This window comes from Peromyscus maniculatus, chromosome 20 (assembly GCF_049852395.1).
Source record: "Peromyscus maniculatus bairdii isolate BWxNUB_F1_BW_parent chromosome 20, HU_Pman_BW_mat_3.1, whole genome shotgun sequence".
Taxonomy (NCBI): domain Eukaryota; kingdom Metazoa; phylum Chordata; class Mammalia; order Rodentia; family Cricetidae; genus Peromyscus; species Peromyscus maniculatus.
Window position 1 is genome coordinate 43,082,255 of NC_134871.1, and position 17,551 is coordinate 43,099,805.

At 40.9% G+C, this 17,551-nt stretch overlaps 1 protein-coding gene across 18 annotated transcripts in view; it reads right to left on the reverse strand.

Annotated features, from left to right (window-relative positions):
• Nucleotides 1-17,551, reverse strand: part of Ptk2 (protein tyrosine kinase 2) — a 221,218-nt gene that overhangs the window by 190,103 nt on the left and 13,564 nt on the right. For 16 of the 18 annotated variants that reach the window (XM_076556050.1, XM_076556043.1, XM_076556040.1 and 13 more), the window contains one exon: nucleotides 2,932-3,028. The exons of the other annotated variants lie outside the window; for them this stretch is intronic. The gene's annotated coding sequence lies outside the window, so the exon portion shown is untranslated. The remainder of the gene's footprint in view (nucleotides 1-2,931; nucleotides 3,029-17,551) is intronic. 18 annotated transcript variants of the gene reach the window in all.

Genomic DNA, 17,551 nt, shown 5'->3' on the forward strand with positions numbered 1-17,551 from the left:
TTCTAATTTGCATTTCCATTTTGAACGTATTATCATGTCTGTAAAGCTTGCAAATAATGCTCAGTTCCTTGTTTCTGCTGACAGAAGAATGTAGCTTCATCAAATACTTGTAAACATCAAGCATGGTTGTATGTGCTGTACTCCCAAATTCTATGCATATATAAAATTATACACACACACACTTATATCATTACGTATATAACATATATATATATATATAGAGAGAGAGAGATATAGATAGATAGATAGATAGATAGATAGATAGATAGATAGATAGATAGATAGATAGATAGAGAGTGAGTGTGTGTGTAAATAAAAGACAGGGTCTCACCATGTACTCTTGGCTGGCCTGGACTGTCTTTAAACTCACAGAGCTCTGCCTGTCTCTGTCTCCTGAGCACTGAGATTAAAAGTGTGCATTAGTACACTCTGCAGTTGTCTGTATCTTGAGTATAGATGCATTGTGACCAGCTGCCTCATACTCCTGCCACTGTGCCTTCCATTCCATGACTGTACCTTTACTGTGAGCCATAGTAAACCCCTTTTCCTTGGGATGCTGCTTTATTTTATTTTATTTTTTTATAATTTATTTATTTATCATGTATACAGTGTTCTGTCTGCATGTGTCCCTGCAGGCCAGAAGAGGCACCAGATCTCAATACAGATGGTTGTGGGCCACCATGTGTTTGCTGGGAATTGAACTCATGACCTCTGGAAGAGCACCCCACGCTCTTAACCCCTGAGCCATGTCTCCAGTCTGGGTTGCTGCTTTTTTTTTTAAAGAGATTTGTTTTATTTTTTGAGATTATAATATAATTGTATCGTTTCCCCGTTTCCTTTCCTTTCCCTCCTCCAAACCTTCCCATGTATCCCCCTTGCTCTCTTTCAAAATCACAGCCTCTTTTTCTTTAAATTTTTATGTTTCTGTGTGTGTTCCTAAACATATAATACAACCTGTTCAGTATGCATGTTTCTTGTATGTATATGTTTTGAGGGCTGACCATTTGGTACTGGATAACCAATCGACATGCTCTTCCCCGGAGAAGACAATCTCTCTCACTATCAGCATTTCTTAGTTGCCTTTTGAGTTGCTTGTCAGAGGTTTGTCATAGCAGTAAGAAAGCAAGCAAGCCTCAGCCTCACAGTGAGTTTAAGGCTGGCCTGGACTCTATTACATCCTTGTACAAAAAGCAAAACAAATGCTCAAAGTGCATTTCCTGGCCCTAGAAGTAGGCAGGCTGAATTTTCTAAGATTCTTACATTCAGGCTGAGAGAGGGGCAGGGATGTGCTTTTTTCCTTCTCCTTGCTTTTACACAGTGTGCCATATAGTTACATGGAGCAAATAGTGTTCTGCAATGGTAAGGAGGTACTTTATTGTCCAGTTCCAATAAAGTCCATAAACTTTTCAACATTTCTTTATCAATAAACTATCAAAATCATGGTCAGGGTCAGTGATTGATAGGGGAGGATCCAGCCCATGTAGGTGGTGCCACCCACCACTGGGCTAGTGGTCCTGATTCGACAAGAAAGCAGGCTGAACAAGCCAAAAGAGCAAGCCAGTAAGCAGCACCCCTCCATGGTCTCTGGATCAGGCAATGCCTCCAGGCTCCCGCCCAACTGGAGTTCCTAGGTTGGCTTCCCTCAATGATGAACTGTGATAAGAGTCAGTGAAATAAACCCTTTCCTCCCCAAGTTGCTTTTGGTGTTCCATCACAGCAACAGTAACTAACAGTAACCCTAACTAACACAACTGTTAATGATACCAAGTGCTGAACATATATTATATGTATCTCACAGTGTCTTCATAACAATCTCCTAAGAGAAAAATCTATAATAATCCCCTTCGTCCAATGAGAAACTAGGTTTAGGTTAAAAACAAAACAAACAAACAAGCAAAAAAAGCTCAGGCTGGAGAGATGGATGAGAGGTTAAGAGCACTGGCTGTTCTACCAGAGGTCCTGAGTTCAATTTCCAGCAACCACATGGTGGTTCACAACCATCTATAATGAGATCTGGCGCCCTCTTCTGGTATACAGGCATACATGCAGACAAAACACTGTATATATAATAAATAAATAAATCGTAATAAAATAAAACTGTTAAAAAAAAAAAAAAAAGCTCAAAAGAGGAGTTGGGGCAATGGCTTAGTAAGTAGGCAAAGACTGCTTGCTAAGAACCTGAGTTTGGATCCCAGCACCCATGTTAAAAAGATGGCCATGACCACATGCGCCTGTATGTACCTATAGGAAAAAACATAACACACATGTAGTCTGGTCCTATCTGCAATTTCAGGCATCCACTTGGGGTTTAGAACTTATGCCCCAAATAAGTAGGAAGATATTATAAATAATCTAAGACAAAATCTGAAGCCGGCCCTCATGAAAGTAAAACACCAGTAAAGAACACTTTTCTAAAGCCACAGTTACCAGTACCAACACTTACAACTTGGAAACTGTTAACTTCTCTATTATGAGTTTATATAAATGTGAAACAGAGAACAGCACAACTTGTTCCTGTGGTGGTTGTAAGAATTCAATAAGTAACTACCATTCAGAGTATTTACAATGTCCACAGCCATTTCCAAGCACTGTTCTATGAATAATATTAGACACATACAAGGAATCAACACACAAGTCAGGCAGTGTTGGCGCACACCTTTGATCCCAGCACTCAGAAGGCAGAGGCAGGAGGATCTCTGTGAGTTCGAGGCCAGCCTGGTCTACAGAGTAAGTTCCAGGACAGGCTCCAAAAGCTACACAGAGAAACTCTGTCTCAAAAAACCAAAAAGAATCAATGCACAACTTACAGGTCTTTCCTGACCCTACCAATCAGTTATATTCTGCTGTTGCTGCTGTATGTCAGATTCTGGACAAGGGAAAGAAAAACCAGAAAGCAGCACCAAGGCACAAAACAGTCAAAGAAGTACTCACAGCTCAGAAGGCAGCAGTGACTTTGAGAAGAAATCAAATAGCTGTTTTAAAAAATACTCCTAGTATCTGTTTCCTCTTTTCATTGTAGTCCAGAGACCTGGAAGAGACAGGATGCACACATACATAAACATCTCTATTTCACTGCTATTTACTTCTTTATGTAACAGAGCTAGTAATGCTGGGTGAGTACTCTAATACTAAGCTTAACCATCCGCCCATTTCACTCCTCTGATAAAGTCCCACCATGCTCACCTTCTTACAGGTCTCTTCCTGTCTACCATATAAACTGCTAGACAATGAGTAAATTTCAAGACAAACACATGGAAGCTATCTATAAACCCGAACCCAGTGAAGAGGATACATACAAGTAACTGAAAACTATTAGGTAATCAATAAGCATAACCTGCTGAAAAAAATGACAAGGTTCAAAATAAGCAACAACATACAAACCTGCTTGTTCCCACTAAAACGAAGCAAAAGAGGTAAAACAAAGCTCAAAAAAAAATCAAACACAGGTCAAAGAGAATTAAAATGAAAGAAAACTTTGATAAACTGAAAAAGCTTCAAGACATTAAAACAAATAGGAATACAGGGGAGGGACAATGACAGACAATTTTAGACAGGTTTTTTTTGGGGGGGGGGTGGAGGGTTCGAGACAGGGTTTCTCTGTGTAGTTTTGGTGCCTGTCCTAGATCTCACTCTGTAGACCAGGCTGGCCTTGAACTCAGAGATCCACCTGGCTCTGCCTCCTGAGTGCTGGGATTAGAGCCGTGCGCTACCACTGCCCGGCCTAAGACAAACAATTTTAAAATGGGAAGCCCAGCCAATGACTTAGCAGACCATAGGCCAGCCACTGAAAAGACAAGGTACCAATTACATTCCCACAGCAGAGTGAACGAAGGGTCAGAAGCAGTAGCATTGAGTGCAGTGACCTTGGGGTGTAAAGACTGCCCATGCTACAGAGAGGGCCCCAGAAGCCTGCCTCCAAATGATTCCCTCTCCCCACCTGATAGAAGACTAAGAGTCACTCTCTGGAAAAGGCAAAGCACCTTTCACAGAGAGGTAGACTGAGTCACAATTCCAGCTCCACACCACATAATACATTCAATCTGGCATCCAGAATCTTTATCCTGTAGGAAAGAAAACTATTAGCCAAATAGGAAAGACTAGACACCAACACCGGATTCCCTGACAGAAGGTCTGTATGGAATATCCTGATGCAAAAACTCAAAGGCCCACACACATGCTTAAAGCTTCCAAAGAAGTTCTGAATTCATCACAAGAAAATAAAGATATAAGAAAAAGACGCCTAATCAGAAGATAGAGACAAACACAAGGAAGGGAGTCGAGAGTCTAGGGAGGGCAACTTGGAAGAACAGAAAAGACACAAACTTTTAGTAACCTAGAGGTAGGACTCTGCCATTATGCAACAAAGACATAGGTTGTTCCTTGCATGAGCCTCTCCACCATCCACACTAGGTGTGGATGATCTTGTACACGCAGGCACAACCACTGAGTTCATGTGTGCAACAGTACAATTATAGCTATGTCCGGCAAATATTGTTTTGCTGCAGCTGTCCACTGCCTCTGGCCTGCCCCTTAAAAGCTACCTGCTCCAGTAGATGGTCTTTTACCCATGCATACAGGCAATATTAAATGGATTAATCTGTTTGTTTGTTTGTTTTATTTTTTTAAAAAAAAGCACAGAATGCCCGGGCAGTGGTGACACACACCTTTAATCCCAGCACTAGGGAGGCAGAGGCAGGCAGATCTCTCTGAACTGGAGGCCAGCCTGGTCTACAGAGTGAGTTCCAGGACAGAAAAAAAAAAGCACACAATAAGTTATGAGGGAAAAAATGGAGGAAGGAAAGAGAATAAACTGGAGGGGATGGAATGGGGAATAGATTTGATCAAAACACATTACATACATGCATGAATGAAATTCTCAAAAAGAATTTAAGAGGATCAATCAACATTAAAAAAAATGATACAGGATTTATTTGTGTAGTCCTGGCTGTCCTGGAACTCACTCTGTAGTCATCGAATTCATAAGGATCCACCTGCCTCTGCCTCTCAAGTGCTGGGATTAAAGGCATGAGCCACCACTGGCCAGCACTCTTTAAAAAAATAATTTTTTTTAAGATTTATTTATTATGTATACAGCATGTATGACTGCAGGCCAGAATAGGGCACCAGATCTCATTACAGATGGTTGTGAGCCACCACATGGTTGCTGGGAATTGAACTCAGGAGTGCTCTTAACCTCTGAGCCATCTCTCCAGCCCTAAAATTTTTTTAAAAGGTCTAATAATCAGGGACTAAAGAGATGGCTCAGCAATTAAAACATGCTCTTCCAGATGATCCAGGTTCCATTCCCAGCACCTACATGTCAGCCAATAACCAACCATCTGTAACTACATTTCTGGTTACCACAGACACTGTATACAAGTGGTATACACACATATACATGTATACACACATACACAAAACATGCATACACATAAGTGAATCTTTTTAAAAACTAATAACAAATCACAATCTTTCCCAATCCTACTGTCAAAGACATAGCTCAAGAACATTGTGCGTACTCTAAACTATGTTCCTTTACTGTTATTATGCCTCTTTCAATTTAACCTCTACCTCAGAGTAGTAAGTAAATGATATATTGGCTTTGTGTCTTAAAGTTTTATGTCTATTTCCACTTTTTTTTTTTTTTTTTTTTTTTTTTTGGTTTTTCGAGACAGGGTTTCTCTGTGTAGCTTTGCGCCTTTCCTGGGACTCACTTGGTAGCCCAGGCTGGCCTCGAACTCACAGAGATCCGCCTGCCTCTGCCTCCCAAGTGCTGGGATTAAAGGCGTGCGCCACCACCGCCCGGCTATTTCCACTTTTTTAAAGATCTATTTATTTTATATGTATGAATTTTTGTCTGAATACATGTGTGTACACTACATGCATGCCTTGTGCCCAAGAAGGCCAGAAGAGGGTGTCAGATCCCTTGAAACTGGAGTTATAGACAGTTGTAAGGCTGCATGTGGGTGCTGGAAATCAAACCCAGGTCCTCTGGAAGAGCAGCCAGTGCTCTTAACCACTGAGCCATCTCTTCAGCCCACAATTATTTTCTTGATTTTGTACTGTAAATAGAGATTAAGCACTAAAGAGCACTCCATTCTAGCAGCACTAAGTCCACTGAATGCTTGCTATTTTGGCCAGGGGTAACTTAAGACATGTTATGTTCTAATTGTTCCTTAATCCAATCTTATTTAAGAATATAAACCAGTATATTTTAACTATGAAACTGGTAAAAATGTCAGTATGAGCTAATTCAAACAGGGCCTAAAATAGATAGTCTCTAAACTGTGTAATTAAAATGCTTACATTCTTTTGCTCCAGGTGGATAATGAAAAACTGAAACTTGGCTTATACAATGAAATACATTTTCAACTCTCCAAAGCTATCTATAAAGTAAGAGTCCCTACCCTTTTTTTTGAATGAGTATATTTTAAGAGGAATACAAGCAGATAGCTGGGGTCCTAGAAACTCTTCTCTCATACACACCTTTTTGCTATTGCCACCATGCTTTGCAAGCTTCTCATTCTAATGCATAATTCACTTCAGACAGCGTTCCTACCACCTATCACTCACTAATCCATGTAACCAAACTAATATCTACCATGTTAGCACTCACATGTTCAAGTAGTTGGCGTGTTCAATTCACTAATGCCGCTTCAATTTTACACAGAAGGAAATTAATCTTAACCAAGCTAGCAAATTATCTAAGGTCACATGATAAACATGGGTGAAATTAGAGATACAAGCACTAATTTCTTAGCACTGCTATTCTGCATTCCTATATAAGCCACATCAACATTTCTATTAAAACAAGTATGAGATGGAGAGGTGGTTGAGCACTGGCTGCTCTTCCTGAGGACCCAAGTTCAATACCCAGTACCCACATGGCAGATCACAACCATCTGTAACTCCAGTTCAAGGAAGGGGTGGATGGGTGAGTGGGTGAGATCTGACATCTTCTTCTGGCCTCTGTGGGCACCAGGCACATGCAAGCAGGCAAAATACCCATGCACCTTTTTGTGGGGGGGGGCGGGGGAGTTCAAGACAGGGTTTCTCTGAATATCCCTGGCTGTCCTGGAACTCACTCTGTAGACCATGCTGGCCTCAAACTCAAAGATCCACCTGCCTCTGCCTCCCAAGTGCTGGGATTAAAGGTGTGACCCACCACCACTTTTTTTTTTAACTTTTTCCCCCCATGCACTTTTTTCAAAAAGTGCAAGCTAAGCTTTACAAAGAATCCATTGACAGAAGAGCTCTTCACAGAGGTGAGCAACATTGCCATGATGTACTGACAAGTTATAAGCTATCTGGCTGGGATTCAGCAAGTAGGATTAACCCTTAGAAAAACATTTGGTGCTAACTGCTACAGAAAGGCTAAACTCACTATTTCTCAACCAGTAACACCCTTTCTTAAGTCATGTTATTGGTGGCAGGAGGGAGGCAAATCAATGCTGCTGGTTGTGTAACCTGAGGAGCTCCTTCAACAGACTTCTACTTGGTAACAGAAACCCTGAGAATAATTTCAGAACCAGTCACTGTGAAGCAAAGCTGGGGTTTGTTAAGAAAAGGAAATACACACCCAGCGGATAGGTGAAGGCTGAGAGAAAAGGGAGCAGGTACAGGTGCTTAAATATCTTGAATGTATGTCATCTTATGGCTTTTGAAATTACACTGTTTAAAGGATTTAATTCATGACTGAGTCAAAGATGAAGTAGTTTTTAAAGAAAAAAACTGATATATTTCTTTTTTTTTTTTTTTTTTTTTTGGTTTTTCGAGACAGGGTTTCTCTATGTAGCTTTGCGCCTTTCCTGGAACTCACTTGGTAGCCCAGGCTGGCCTCGAACTCACAAAGATCCGCCTGCCTCTGCCTCCTGAGTGCTGGGATTAAAGGCGTGCGCCACCACCGCCCGGCTCTGATATATTTCTTTTATCTTAGAATTCCCTTCAATAAATGAAATTGTAAGGTAGTTTAGGCTGTACACTGTCCAAGTTTACCAATGAGAAAGGCATGCTGACAAGATTAAACTCAAAATTCATACACATTTGGCCTTAAGTATGGTTAATTAGTTATTTTAATTCCTTTTCCAATTCCTCTCAGAAAAAGTTGGTCATCTCTATGTAGGTGTGGTGATTTATTGTTGATTTGACACAATCTAAATCTACTGGAAAGACACTTTTATTAAAGGTTTAACTAGATCAAACTGGCTTACGGGCATGTCTGTGGGAAATTGTATTGATTAGGTTGACATGGTGGCACCATCCCCTAGGTTTGGATCCTGGACTGTGTAAGAGTGGAAATAGTGAGTTGAGCAGTAAGCATGCCATCATGAAATTCTCTTCTTCTGATTTTTGAACGATGTGACTAGCTGGTCCTGTCACCTGGACTCCCTTGGTATGATGGACTATAACTTGGAATGTGAAGTAAAATAAACCTTTCTTCCTCCAAGTTGCCTTTTTGTGGTGATACAGTATTATGAAACTATCTCTTACATTCTAAGAGACTGAAACTTCTGCTGGACCTCGAAACCCAGCTAATACATACTTTGAGATCACTTAAGACTGCTCTCCTGCTGTGTATTCAGCCTGCTTGTTTAACGTGCCTTTAAGAGAACAGTGTAACAACCAACATTGCTTGTCTTGGATTTTCCATGTAATCAATTTTAAAATATAAGCTAATACAACATAGATTTAACTTTCAATTATGTACTTTTCCTTGTCCCTGACCCAAAGTAATACATGTGCATACATACATGTGTGTATTACAGCAATAATTTGCTAAAAACTACAAAACAATTCCAAAGTGGCCTTGTACAATAAATATCCACCATTAATGCTGAAAGGAGCATGGATATAGTCTGTATGCAGAGATGTTTACAGCATTGCTTGTTATCTGGATCTGTTGGAATCCATAAAGTTTCATGCCTGTAAAACTGTTAAAGATTTCTGTAAAGTAACTCTCATTCTTTCTCCATATGATGTTTTCTGTGCTGTGCAATAAAAGAGACAGCAAAGCCCTTTATTAGGGACAGAGTCACGAAACAGCATTCAGGTACGGCACAGATTCAAACTCACAGAGTACAAACAGGCCAGAAACCATAAACTACAGACAGATGGAAGACAGGGGAAGAAGAGGAGAATTCAAACTTGTTCCCTCTTGATCAAACTATCTTAATGCGACACTAACAAATGTTGGTGCTTCTGAGGCTATCTTTAATGTATTTAACGGACTCATTTTTCTTGTGGAATTGTATCACAGCAACAAAAATGAAATTAGGATATCAGGTAATCCTGACAGCAGTTTTGGTTTTGTCAGTTGTATAAAAGTCTTGACTTTTAACCACCAAGAACTTTAAACTAGATTCCAGAAGATCCAGGACCTCTTCTTTTCTCATGTTCCCATCATCTTTTCTTTCTATTCTGCCCCAATCTGTGATGCTCTCCACTGTCCAAAACAAACTACCACTTCATATGGACTTCCTGTCTAGGCTTGGCCTACCAACTTCTGTACTTAGACAAGCTTTAACCTATGTTCTGCAAGAACATAGGTCAGAGGTGATGTTCTTTAGAGAGGGGGGGGAGAGAGAAAGGAAGGAAGGAAGGAAGGAAGGAAGGAAGGAAGGAAGGAAGGAAGGAAGGAAGGAAGGAAGGAAGGAAGGAAGGAAGGAAGGAAGAAAAAGGCAACAGATCTAATATGGCAGGGCAGTGGTGGCACAAACCTGCACTCCCAGCACTCAGAAGGCAGAGGCAAGAGTCTCTGTAAGTTCAAGGCCAGCCTGGACTACAAAGAAAGTTCCAGCCCAGTCAAGGCCACACTGTGAAACCTTATCTGAACCCACACCCAAAATCAATGTTGGTATGGTTATGAAAATCACCTGGGCAAACCAAAAGTTCTTTATGCTTCAAAATTAGTTCCTAGCCAAAAATATTTGTGGAACTTGCCATGGTCAGAATACTGCGTGTCATTCATCATACGCCAGGGTTAGTTCAGGGACTGCCATGCAATTGGTACTGCACCACTGACCAAATAAATACCCTAAGCCAGGAAAAGAAGCTATGAACTTACTGACTTTTGAAAAGTGAGTATTAACAAGATGATGCTCGTTCTATATGCAGAACAAGTGACATAAAAACCACTTTCTAGTCCTTGGAGTACTGAGGGTCTGGAAGCAACTAAGATTAGGAGCTGCCCTTGTTTAATACCAGAAAGATTCTGCCCTAAAAGTAATGGTTTTTAATTATTTATGACTATCCACAAACTAAGAACTAAATCTATCAATTTATAAGCATTATGAAAATGTCTAAATAACAGAGGTTACACAGTAAGTTCAAGACCAGCCTGAACAACTCAGCAAGACTTTATCTCAAAATAAAAAGTAAAAGGAGTGCTGGGGTATGATACCAAGTATCCATAAAGCCCAAAGTTTGATTCCAAATACTTAAAAGAAACATTTTATTGAAGTAATTAATGGACAAGGCCATTTATGGACAAGTAATTTAAGACAAGGCCACTCTTCAAGCATATTCAGAAGAACTAATTGCTGTCACAGTATATGACAAGGATAATGCCATCTATATCAGAAAGACACCAAATAAAGTCCTATGAAGAGATATCAAAAGAAGGGTCCACTTAAAGATCAAATTTAACAAGTAACCAGAGGACCTCCTGTATCAACTGGGGAGGTAATTCATCAAGGAACACAGATTGTTTGGACATCAAGATCCAGCTAAAAACGGAGACCAGCACCTAAGGCAGTGAGTGGAACAGTCTACAAAGTGAAGGGCTCCAGGTAAAAGTGAAGAGGTCAGCATGCTCCACCTTTTGCTCTCCTGGAAAGGAAGAACAGAATGACTAAAAACACTATTTTCATTTATGGAAAAGTAAACAGCAGCAGTGAGTAAGAGAAGGTTACTCAAACAACCACCATCAGATCAGCAGATGTAAAGAAGACTCAGACCCTCCTACCAAGCTATTCAAAACATGGGAGATATAAAACAATTGTCCTCTGCCTCAGAAGAACCAGAAAACCTCAATTCCCTTGGCAAAGGAAGATTCAGACAAGTCAATCCTCTGATACTGCAGATGTGAGAATTAATTATCCCACAAAGACATTACAACAGTTGTGACACAAATAATCCTATAAATAAGCACACACACAATATGCTCAGCATCACAAATTTTCTTCCATTATCTCTTCAGCCCAATCATGTGGACTCTCACTCAAGACTACCAACATAGCTAAGCCCAATGGACACTACTCAATCTGTTAGGAGCTGCATCATCTTCTCATCTTCTCGGGGCTTCTTTCCATCCTTGAAGCAGTCCCTCCTCTCCTCCCAAAATTGTTCTAGAGCTCCCCAAGGCTCTATCCTTCCATCCCTACCTCTGCTTGCCTTGTAGGCATTACCACTTGACATGCTATCTGCCATGCTCACACCATCTCAGATTTCTCTTCTGAACCTGTACACCCAATTGTCTGACTGTCAACACTACATCCATCCATACTCCACCATTTGCAACAGAGACGTGGGAGCCACATTCCAGAAACTCCCACTTTCTACAAATCAGTCAGAGCTAACAGAGAAACTCTTGCAAGATTGGTAAGATGAAAGAAAACTCTGTTCTTAGGTTAGTCAGTGTGTAGAAAGGAAATTAATAAAGAACCAAGACCTTATGTAGCCTCTACTAAGAATTCCCAGCAGCCTCTGAGAAATACACCAGGAACCACAGCAACCAGTAATTGCTGAAACTGCCCAGCACAACTAACCCCACAAGTACTCCTGGAAAGTGCTAATTCCCCAGCCCTATCACCTCTATCAAGGGAAACCTAATTCCATGTATTTAAAATCAGCCTATATTAGTTTCTATTTTCCTGACCAAACCTGAAGGACTGACTCTGTATTTATAAAGATCATCCTTAAACCCCTTAAAGAAGTGCAGCATCATTAAAGATGAGTGGACAGGGCCGGGTGGCGGCAGCGGCGGCGGCGCACACCTTTAATCCCAGCAGAGGTAGGCGGATCTCTATGAGTTCGAGGCCAGCCTGGTCTACAGAGTGAATTCCAGGACAGAATCCAAAGCTACACAGAGAAACTGTCTCAAAAAAAAAAAAAAAAAAAAAAAAGAAAGAAAGAAAGATGAGTGGACAGAATGTCCAACAGGTATCTCAAAGATCAGTACTGATCTTGCCTTCCAAATCTTTACAGTTCACACCAAAGTCACATAGTGAGATCCTGTCTCAAATAAATAAATAAATAAATAAATAAATAAATAAATAAATAAATAAATAAATAAACAAACAAACTAACAAATCTTTGGGGGCTGGAAAGATGGCTCAGAGGTTAACAGCACTGGCTCCTCATCCAGAGGTCCTGAGTTCAATTCCCAGCAACCACACGGTGGCTCACAACCATCTGCAAAGAGATCTGGTACCCTCTTCTGACCTAAAGGAATAACATTGTATACACAATAAATAAATAAATCTTTAAAAAAAAAAAAAAAAAGCAGCCTTTACAGTTTACTACCTCCTTTACAGTGTCCATTCCCCATCTAGATGCCCAGACTAATCCTTGACTCATCTCTTCCTCCTACATTCCCTATCCAACCAACCTTGTCAGCAAGTAACATTCTTCCTGCTGAACTGCCCAGCAACCGTCCTTTGATGAAAGTATACACCCTATTGCAATGAGCTCTACTTCTGTTCAAGGAAATGAATCCAACAACATCTACTACAGGTAGGGCTGATGTGTCACTGTTTTCCCCCTCAGTTTCCATTTTACATTTATTCTAGATAATTTTTACCTACTGAATTATCACCTTATAACCTGCCAAAATGTTTTATAATCCCCCAAAATGAGCCATTTCCCAGCATGACGCCTATTCTTAATTCAAATCCCTAAAAGATATGTTAGGACAGATGTCAAATATGACAGGCACACTTAGAGAATCATGCTCACTTGTATAAAAAAAAATACGAAATTTTTTCATTTTGGGGGGTTTTATTTTGGAGTTTGTGTTTGCTTATTTTGAGATGGAGTATCATTGTGTTGCCTAGTCTGGTCCTAAGCAATCCTACTGCCTCAACCTCCTGAATATATGGGACTACAGATATGCACCACTATAGACAACAGCTTCACTTTTTAATTTCACAGTAAATGATACTACACATAGCTATGGCATATTCTCTACCAAAAAGAAAATGAACTCTTTAATGAAAGAAATAATTTGCTTTTCTAGGGCTGATGCACTAAAGGATTGTGTGTGTGTGTGTGTGTGTGTGTGTGTGTGTGTGTGTCTGTGTGTCTGTGTGTGTCTGTGTGCACCATTTGTATGCCTGGTGCCTGCTGCAACCAGAAAGGAATCTCAGATCCCCCAGAAATGAAGTAACAGTTATAAGCCATCATGTGAGGACCAGGAATTGAACCTGGGTCTTCAGAATAACAGTCAGTGCTCTTAACCCCTGAGCCATCTCTCCTGCCCATACAGGATTATTTTGCCCAAAGAAGGGTTGGAGCTTCTGCCTAACTACTAGGAGGGAACATTAAGAGACAGAGGCAGGCAGATCCTCCAATCTCTATGAGTTCTAAGTCACCCAGGGCTAAATAGTGAGGCCCTGCCTCAAAAATTAAAAAAAAAAAAAAAAAAGAGCTGGGCGTGGTAGCTCACACCTTTAATCGCACCGGGGAGGCAGAGGCAGGTGGATCTCTGTAAGTTCGAGGCCAGCCTGATCTACAGAGTGAGTTCTAGGACAGCCAAACATACACAGAAAAACCCTGTCTTGGAAAACCAAAGAGAGAGAGACAGAGAGACAGAGAGAGAATTTTAAAAAATGGAGGAGGCTGCATGGCGGAGTCTCAAATGCATATTGATAAGTGAAGAAACCAGTTTGCAAAAGCTATAGATAGTGCTTCCAATTCCACTGGATTGTGGAAAAGACAAGGCCAGGGAGATAATGGCCAGACCTGATAGGGGAGGATCAATGGTCAGACTGCAGGAACTCTGTAAAGCCATGGCATGATCTTGTAGGACTCAACAGCATATGGCACTCTGCATTTGTCAAAACCCACAAAATTTAAATTAAAAGATAAATAAATAAAAGTTGTATCTGTTTACCTGAGGACCTTTAAGAGCTGGATTCCAGACCTGCTCTCTGAAAATGGTAAGCCATGCTAGTGTCAGACTTGCATTTATGACGCATCTCCCCTAACAGGAACCCTGGACACCATATCTCAGGTGAGCTTCTAAGGTAGGCAGTTCCATGTAATGCTGCCATATACTGATGGGAGTGAGCGAGCACTTTGCTGACCACACAACCCACTAAGAGGGCAGAAGGAGCTCACACAGGTCTCTCCTGGTGTGCTTTCCACTCCTGATTTTAGGTCTGTACCCTTTTGCTATAATAAATGATATAATAAACAATAACCATGATGCCTTCTAAGGACAGTACACAGCCAGTCAAGTCTCATGTTTTGAAACCCCTAAGGACAAGAGCTTTTTTTTTTTTTTTTAGCTTTGTGAATAGTTCTTGCAAATAACTGAATCTGTGGCAGTTTGAAGGCCCTCCAAATTTTACAATGCACAGCACTTGAGCAGTATTTTTCACACTACAGGAATGATCATTTAAAATCATAAGCTAGCAAGAATGGTGAATACTCAGCACTCAGGAAGCTCAAACAGAAAAATTACAGGAGTTGGAAGCCAGCATTGCTACAGAGTGACAAGAGCTGTCTCAAAAACAAAACAAAAACAGCCGGGCATGGTATGCCTTTAGTCCCAGCACTCAGGAGGAAGAGGCAGGTGAATCTCTATGAGTTCCAGGCCAGTCACACAGGGAGACCCTGTCTCAAACAACAACAAAGTCAAAATACATTAAAACAAAATGTAACGCAGAGGATCTGCTACTCCAGCAGGCATGAAATGTGACAGTCTAAGGCTGGCTGTATATACTGCTGTTCATTCTCCCAACAGTGAGTATCAAGTACACTACTCTCTGAACCACTCATGAGCCTGATAAGGCAAGAAGCTGCTCTTACTCAATAATCCTCAGCTTCTAGCACTAGAGCCCTTCAAGAAAATCCTTTAAGATAGATTAGATAGCTAGAGGCTGGGCGGTGGTGGCACACGCCTCTAATCCCAGCACTCGGGAGGCGGAGCCAGGCGGATCTCTGTGAGTTCCAGGCCAGCCTGGTCTACAGAGCGAGTTCCAGGATAGGCTCCAAAGCTACACAAAAAAACCCTGTCTCAAAAAAACAAAAAGATAGATAGATAGATAGATAGATAGATAGATAGATAGATAGATAGATAGATAGATAGACAGATAGATAGATAGATAGACAGACAGACAAGTAGATCAGAACTAGCAGTATTTTAGTTATTTTTAAACAGGGAATTGGGATCAAAAAGATGGATCAGCAAGTAAAGGCACAAGCCTGGTGACCTGAGTTTGTAGTCGGAAGTTTCCCTGTGTCCCGCCTGGTCCTGCAGACCATTTAGCAATTCGTCTTACATGAGTTCAATTCTTGGAATCCACATAAAGATGGAGAGAATTAACTCCGTAAAGTTGTCCTTTGATAGCCACATACATATCATAGTACATGCCCACAAACAGACACAAACACAAAATAATGGGGAATATATGACTGTCTTTTCAATCCTCATGATAATGTGGAAATTAGTGCCAGGAATCAGAGGAAAGAGTTCAATAACAGACTCATTATGTCTACTTCTGTCTATTGCCAAAAGTAGCAATGATTCCAATCTCCTCTTTGCCTCTTACAGGAAAGAATGTTTCACAAACTGTGTCATATTCATCCTACCACTAACAGGCTCTGGCTGAGCTGTGAATCAACAATCAAGATTCTGAGTGATTACCCCCTAATTCACACTGGTTTATCACCTGAACTCACAAGAAAGAGATCTGGGCCCTAACTTTAAATCTATCTCCACAATTCTAGACTACTTACAGCAATTAGGACACGGGGGGGGGGGGGGGGGGGGGGATAAAGCTGGAAAAGTTTGAATGTTTTCCTATAAACTGGCAAAAAGCAGAGTTCTAGGACAGATGGAATCAAAGACACCAACTCTTTGCCAAACACCAATCATGAAATATCAAAAGACAATTTCTACACAGACAATACCAGTTTAAACCAAGTCACTTTTGCCCCTGGTTCCTCAAGTGTATTCATTCCTATACAACTAATGTTACTTCTTTCAAATAGAAAGCAAAATGCAAATTAATTTTCCATCAGACTAAGCACAGTAGATTGTCTTTGTTTGTTTGTTAACATTAAGTCACAACTATGCCTAGGCCTGAAATCTGAGAATGACATCTGAAACAATAGAGGTCTACTGTGACTTCTATATCATTACAACATTCAATCATTTCTTCTATCTTTGCAACCCATGACCTGTTGTCCCTAATAGAAGTTAGGAGTCTGAGACAGCACTTCTCCAATCTCTCCTCCCTAAATTCTACCCCCTGTAGGACAGGTATCTTGCATCTTTGCAGGGATGGCTACTATTTGTGCTCCAATCCACTGACTGAAACAGCTTGTATCTCAACAATTGCCACCAGCTGCCCTACTGCCCTGCTCTAACCTAGGGGCTCTCCAGGACATCACAAATGTGTTGTTTTACATTTCACTGGTATATATACTTCTAATCTAATCTGAGCAGCCAACACAGCACTCCAAAAGAGATACTATCTCACAGCCATGTAAAATTTTAGACTACTCTTAACAGTCTATAACCCTTAGCTTTGTCTAATGTTGCACATCATGCTGAAGATAGTCCATCAAAGCCCCAAACAGCTGGCTGGCCTATGAGACACCCAAGTTGTGTCCTTTTACCTTTAAGGGTAGGGGCCCAAGGGGAATTTAAAAAAAAAAAAAAAACATTTTTTTTAATTGCTGATTGATGCATTCCAACTTAGAACACAGTTGGTGTGTATGAGTTTACCTGACAGCTTGGACTTGATACAGACAGCTTTTTTTTTTTTTTTTTTTAAACACACTTTCTCTGTGTAGCCCTGGCTGTCCTGAACTAGCTTCATAGACCAAGCTGGTCTCATACTCACAAAGATCCACCTGCCTCTGCTTCTGAGTGCTGGGATTAAAGACATGTGCCACACCCCTACCCCCAGGCCCAGACAGCTATTTTAAAGGTAACTATCTGGTCTTTCCTCAGGGTCAGTCCAGTTTGTCAAGTAAGTACAGCCTAACACCAAAGAAGGTCACATGTCTTCTCTGGCCTCCCTTGTTGATGAATCTTGAAGTATAAAAACTCATTCATTCATACACAGTTCTGCTTATGGTTTCAGGGGTTCATGGTTCTGGAAGAGAGCATGCCTGTCTCAGAGCAACAGTTTACAGTTTCACACCCCAGAAGGGAAAGGAGCCAGAATTTCATGAGCTAGTAACCACAGTAGAGACCAGGGAACTGCCCTGCTGTCCCCTAGATCCTTGGAATCTTGACTTTCTTTTCATGGTCAGAGCTTGCACAAACAGGCTTCAAAACCAATCCTTCACTGTTTCCCTAATTAAGGCCTTTTCCTGC